The sequence below is a fragment of the Engystomops pustulosus genome, chromosome 8 (assembly GCF_040894005.1).
Source record: "Engystomops pustulosus chromosome 8, aEngPut4.maternal, whole genome shotgun sequence".
Taxonomy (NCBI): Eukaryota; Metazoa; Chordata; class Amphibia; order Anura; family Leptodactylidae; genus Engystomops; species Engystomops pustulosus.
Window position 1 is genome coordinate 33,083,025 of NC_092418.1, and position 6,810 is coordinate 33,089,834.

Genomic DNA, 6,810 nt, shown 5'->3' on the forward strand with positions numbered 1-6,810 from the left:
TGGAGTTTAAACATTTTTTGCTGTAATGGGACCAAAGATTATCAATAATACCCGACCAAATAATAAGTCGGGTGTGTCCTTAAGTAGGGGACCACCTGTAATAGTGTCAGAGCTGAGCTACATTACCATTATGTGTCATATAGCAATCTTTATGTGAACCCATTTCGTCTACCATCAACAAGGTATATATAAGGGGATGTCATTTTAGGGACTAGCATAATGCACTAGTGTCCGACCACTGGGCGTCTGACTGCCGAAATTCCCAGTGATACCAGTAACGGAGCTGAAAGTCTCCTAAAGTGCCAGGGTGCATTCATAAGAAACACTACTAAGGACTTAACACTCCTCAATGTTGGTCCCAGTAGATTTCACAAACTCAAGTGCTTACCACACAGCGCTCTGAAATAATATATACCCACAACTGTCCAGAGTGTGACCCCCTCAATATATAATATTACACCCTTATTATATTAATATAAATTACTAATATCACACCCCCTGAATAGATGTATATGCTACACATGTTAAAGTAACACAACATAAATAAATAATTCATACAATGTCCTTAATTTTAGTATAATAGTTACTTTGAATTAATTTTATTATACAGCACACCCCCATTGACATAGCCCCTAATTTATGTACTAATAAATCAATTTATTAATTAATTAGCGGTGGTTCGACAGCTGGTACAAAGGGGTCTCCAATGAGGTAACCAGCCTCTTCCCTGGAAATTACATCGAAACAATCAGGCAATATACGGGTTATTGTTTTACCAATTCTTTTATTTCTTCCAAAATTCACTTTAGGACTAAACTACTAGTCCCATCTGGTAGGGTATAACATTTCCTTTATAAATTCCCTCTTTTATGTGAAATTTCACCAGTTTACCTATAAAAAATCTCCCCCAAAGTCAGGCAAATATGACTCTTCTCAAATTAACTGTCGGGTTCAGTGATTGCAGGGGTAGGGTCACTTAAGAAGACCTTATCTTTGGTTCTATCTAGAAAAATGCTTTTTGTGTCATATTAAAGATGGGAATCTCATCTTTAAGATGCAATCAAGCTTACACTGTACTCTGTGAGCTACACAAGTGGACATCTCCAGTTCACATCTCCAGCTCACATTTCCAACTATGTCTGGATCTCTGGTCCTTTATTTCACAAAGCCATAAGCCTGATGAGATCTGAAAAATTAGATCTTATCTTTAATATGACACATACAGCATATTTCTAGGTGCTACAGAAGAGAAGATAGGGGCTTCTGAAGTGAAACCGCCCCTGCAACCACTAAATGTGATTAATCTCATGCGAAAATGAGGAGAGAAGAGTCATATTTGTCTAACTTTAGGGGAGATTTTTTTTTATAGATAAAAGGGTGAGATTTCTCATGAAAGAGGGAATTCTATGGCATTTCATACCTTACTGGACTCATAGTTTAGTGGGGTAAAAGCTGGTGACAGTTTCTCTTGAATGTCTATTTTTTTTTTAACGAGTGGTTTTTAAGTAAAAATAAACCACCCCCTTTTAATGAACCTTTATTTGGCATTCCACAAATTAACTTTTATATAGTTTATACTTCTTTATATACAAAACCCCACATTATTTAATTTATATATGGCACCCCCTATGCATTAATTAATATGCAGCACACACTCATGAATTGATTTATATATGACGTAATTTGAGGCTACATTCACACGACCGTATGATTTCTCCAGTCCTGTATTTACGGGCCGTATATACGTGACGTTTTTCATCCGTATGCAACCCGTATTTTATACGTCCCCATAGACTTCTAGGGCATACGGAACTGAAATACGGGAGAAAATAGGACATGCTCTATATTTTTATACGGCCAGTATACGGTACGGTACGGAACGGAGTTAACAACGGCAATATAAATGGTCAGACGTATTGTCCATTGAAATGAATGTGGCCGTATGTAATCCGTAAAAAAACGGTACGGTACGGTACGGATACGGCTGTTTTCATACGTCCGTGTGAATGTAGCCTAATACAACAATAAAAAAGACTTACTTTCACAAGATCCTGTGGCTGCCTTTTCTCCCCAGGTAACAATAGTATCTGCATTTTAAAGACAAACTTGTAATTGATTCTCTTATTAGTAGTACGGACCTGACAAATAGCTCTTGGCAGGTCCATACTATGTTTGGGCAATTGGTTGTCCTGATTGCCCACATTATAATCTGCCATTTGTAACCCCCTTAACGGGGTGGCCCAACAAATACATAAATAAGATTGTAAACATATTAGACTACTATAGCGACCTGTGGCTTCCCTGCAGCAAAGTCTAGATCCTCATATGTTTGTTACAGGGTGAAATCCATTGGACAATATCTTCAGACACTTCCGTAGTTTTTTGGTAGAGTGGTCCCACGTTTGCAGTATTGCCACTTGTGTTGACTCTGAGGAATAGTTTGAACTAGTTATGGGTGAAGTCATTAAAATTCAGGTTCGGCCAGGATTTTAAAATCCTGTTCAGCAACCAAACCCAGACCCCAACTGGTAACAACAACATCAATCACAGGGGTTAAATGTTTAAATGCCCCTGGCAAAGTCACCGGTGTCATGTAAACTGCTGCGGCTGCCAGTGCTCCACCACTAACATGCGGTTAGTAATGTAAGCAGCCATTTTGCGCTTGGCTATTGCTCATCATCGGGGAGCAACACTGCTATCCAAAATGGTGGCGACCAATGCCACTGGCAGGTTAGTGTCAGCACCAATCTCAGGCATTAACTGAAGGGGGAGGAGTTGAGCCTAACTCCGCCTTGAACTTCTGGTCCTCTCAACACTAGTTGTGACCCTTCAACCAATTTCCTCTCTATAAATTTGATTGTAACCACCAAGCCCTTATCGATGGGGGTCCTTTATGACTGGGAAGGCCTGATCCTCATACATATTGGGGCTCATTTACTAAGGGTCCGCGGACCGCACTATCGTCTGAATATCTGACGATTTCCAATGTGTGCCGCATTTAGAAGGTTTTTTTGGCGCATGTGATCGGATTTTGGTGCATTGGCGTCGGCTTTCATGCAACAGAAATCGGGGGGGTGGAAGCACCAGGAAGCGGAAGGTAAACTCTGTCGGACCTGAGCGGGGAGCGACGCATGCAGGATATCGGGCGCACAATCTATGTGAATCGCGGCACAGTGCAGGATAGTTGGGGAACGCACCTCGGGGATCGCGACTCGGATAGGTAAGTAAATGAGCCCCATTGTCAGTCTGACCCTGGCTTGAGTTAACGTCATGAACCTATTTATTTTGTAAAGTCGCTTTGGCCAACAAGCAGATTCATTGCGCTTCTGTTCTCTTATTGAATAAGCCTGATTAAATCTGACTCCTGGTTCCGCAAAAGCTGAAAAAGGATTAAGGACCTGCACATTCGGGCTGCCCTGATACACGTTACCGTATATTAAATTGTGCACTGGAGTAAAAATCAACATTTATTAAATGCAGCAATATGTTTTTCTTCCCAGGTGCTGATGGTATATGAAGATCCTGGTAAAACAACAGAAATGGAAGAAACTTCTGCAAGAAATGAATGGATTTATTTTATAGATCTTGTCTTCCTTTGATGGTATCAGCCCCGTGCTCCTATTGTGAATCAGATGAATGATGTGGTGTTCTGTCACAGCGGAGGTCATTTCTGGTGACAACATCATAATCATTGCCTTTCTTGCATCCAACAGCTTCCAAAATGCTATCAAATCTAAGGGGAGCAAAAATGGCTTGATATCATCTCGTGAAGGTCAGCTGGAACCTTAACTGATGGCAAAATCGGAACAGAAGCTTTGCCCTACATAATGTGTTTCTTAGGTAAATTGTTCCTATTGTTGTGAAAAACAAAAAGTTTACGCTCCTTACACTGCACTCCCATTACGATTCTAGGTCTTTTTCTGGAATACAATCCAATTGTTATTAGGATATGTCATTATTACCAGATTTGTTAGGGTCCAACACCATTTCTGTACCATTTCAATTTTTATTATGCCTTTATTTATTAAAACATGTTGTTTTTAAAAATGATATTCCCACAAAAACCACAACGTTTCTTAAATGTACTCAGGATAACAAAATAACACATTCTCTAATTCACTGTTATTAACAAAAAAATACAGAAATTCACAGATATATTTCCAACCTGTCTCAGCCCAGGTGTACACAATTTCAGTTGCCACGGTCTCCGACCCTGTATCTTCTGATTTTAGGGTTGGCAGCCATCTTGCCTGATGCTGGGGAACTGAGCTTCCCTCTCCCTCTGCTCCCTGCAGTGGCTTCTCCCTCTGCAATCCTGGACGGACTCACACTGATACACACTCACTGCCTGCCCAAACAGCAGCAACAGCAGCGAGAGGAGAGCTAAAAGTTACAGGCAGATAAGTTCTTTATCTGTGGAAAGGGGGGGGGGGGCATTTTCCCCTAACCATAAGTCTCATACACAGGATCACATTTTGTAGACAAATCTTTTTAAAATATTGTTCCAAGTAGTTGCAAAATTACGGAGTTGCTACCCCTAAAGTAAAGCTTCAGGGGCTAACTGCGTTATTATTCAGGATCACCTCAGCCGAAACCGAAAATGGAATTCATGGAGGCATTTAAGTTTGGGAGAAGTCGTCATGAAGTTATGGGTCTGATGGAGCAAAGGTTATCACCTATGACAGTGATGGTGAACCTTTTAGAGACTGAGTGCCCAAACTACAACAAAGACCCGCTTATTTATCGCAAAGTGCCAACACAGAAATGTAATTTGTGATTTATACTCCCTTCACTGTCACAGCTTTCACTGATACCAGCACCTGAGGACACCAATAAAGCAGAAAATAGTCCCTGGTAGAGCTGTCACTTTAAAATACCTCTGTGCACAGCAAGTCCTGGGCTGTCTGGGACTGCAGGAAGATACTTGGAGTAATCTCTGCTGATGGCCTGAAAGCCCACAGAAAGGGCTCTGAGTACCACCTCTGGCACCAGTGCCATAGGTTCGCCATCACTGACCTATGAGTTCCTAGACTCCACTTCTTACTGTGTCTGATTACTACTGGTGTCAGTGAGTAAACCTCTACTTTGTGAGACAAGTCTGAGCATGTGTGTCATTCAAAATGTTTAAGTGAACCATGTCTGCTTTTCTTTATAACCCCACCCACCCCCCGCGCAGGGTCACATAGAGTAGTAGACAATTGCTCCATATGGTTGTAATATTACAGAGCTACTATAGCTAAAAGTGAGGCTGCATCTGAGAGAATACAAATGAAGCAACAATTATTATTATCTATTTGATACATCATTGATCTGGGCAGGGCTGCACTTCACTCCGTGGAGCACCTGTGATTGTTAGCCATACATTATAGAAATAGCCCACAATATAATAAACATATTACATATATCCCAGCATCTTCTGTAAACATTTCTTTATGGAAAATAACAACATTTCTTGTTACTGAGTTATTGTTTTAATTATTGCTTTGTTATTGTAGTAAAACCTAAACAATAAGAACTAAGTTCTGGAATCCTGGAATGTTTGTAGTGTAAAATCCCAGAGGATGATGCTACATCAGGTATCAGGATTTCCGTAATCTGATGCTTATTTTTCTTATAGTTGTGGTGTAAATATTGATTCTATGGAAATGTCTTTGAGTGGTAAACTAGTATATTTTCCTTTATATTATTGTAATGTCTCTGATGTTGGGAGATTCATGTGTGTTTATCCTGAGGTGTCTATGTTGCAGCAACAGAACGATCTGAGGAGCTGTGATGGATGATGTCTCTCTATGCTCCAGATTCTGCAGATTCGGGTTATTCTCCGCAGACATTTTGGAATCGACCATGATACATTCCATGCTTGGCCAGGCCACCATTTATTATGTTCTATAGGACTTCTGGTGTTCTCTTCAACTAACTCACTGATCTCATCCACTTCAAACTCCTCATCCTCCTCTACGATTGTCTCAAGATTTGGGCATACTGAGACGAGTCCAAACTTGGGCCAGAATATTGTAGGAGCCCACTTTACCATCAGTCTCAGTTTAATTATTGATCTGAGTTTGAGTATGGTTCTGGCTGTTGTCAAGAACTTCGCTTTTACCACTAAGAAACTTTTTAAGTACAATGTTAATTTGTTTTTGCATTTTAATAGAGTTTTATATTTTACAGATTTTAAAAGAAAAGAATTAACCTTCCCAATAAATTGTTTGTTGTCTGTGTCTTTTATTAGAGAGGGGGTTGGTCAGGCAGGTCAATTTCTTCCCTGGGTATTCGAAAACAAAAACACCAACTAACTGTATCGGGGATCATTAAAACATGTATAACTTTATTAGAATGCTAATTAAAATATAGGCTTAAATATGTGGAAGCCCAATAGATAGTTTTCCCCTAATACAGGCTAAGAGTTGGGGAAGACCCCTGGTGGTGGCAACTAGTCAGTACACTTTAAAGGATCATAAGCTCCATCTGAGAAGAGAAGACTCCACAGAGCCAGAAGGTATTACACCAATGAATGTACAGTAACACTAGTTACCAATATTTCTAACCCAGGGTAGTGTCCCCAAGTCCACTAAAGTGCAATTTATAGAACCATAACTACACCTTGTAAGGTTCTAACAACAGGAATAAAAACTCCAGATAGTCACTATATGTCTGTCGTATTGTTGGATCAACGACTGACCTATATAGCAAGATTTTAATAATACACTAAACACCTGACGCGTTTCCCTGCTGCTTTTTACCGCAACAGTTCATCAGAGGTGACTTCAGAAATGGAGTATAATGTAGTGTCTACAGAATAACATTTAG

The 6,810-nt window shown here is 40.1% G+C and overlaps 1 long non-coding RNA gene across 2 annotated transcripts in view; it reads left to right on the forward strand.

Moving 5' to 3' along the window:
* LOC140076057 (uncharacterized) overlaps window positions 1–6,101 on the forward strand; it is a 63,523-nt gene extending 57,422 nt beyond the window's left edge. For both annotated transcript variants that reach the window (XR_011849508.1, XR_011849509.1), the window contains exons 3-5: window positions 3,501–3,601; window positions 3,714–3,840; window positions 5,748–6,101. This is a non-coding gene — a long non-coding RNA (uncharacterized lncRNA). The remainder of the gene's footprint in view (window positions 1–3,500; window positions 3,602–3,713; window positions 3,841–5,747) is intronic.
* Window positions 6,102–6,810: the final 709 nt, after the last annotated feature.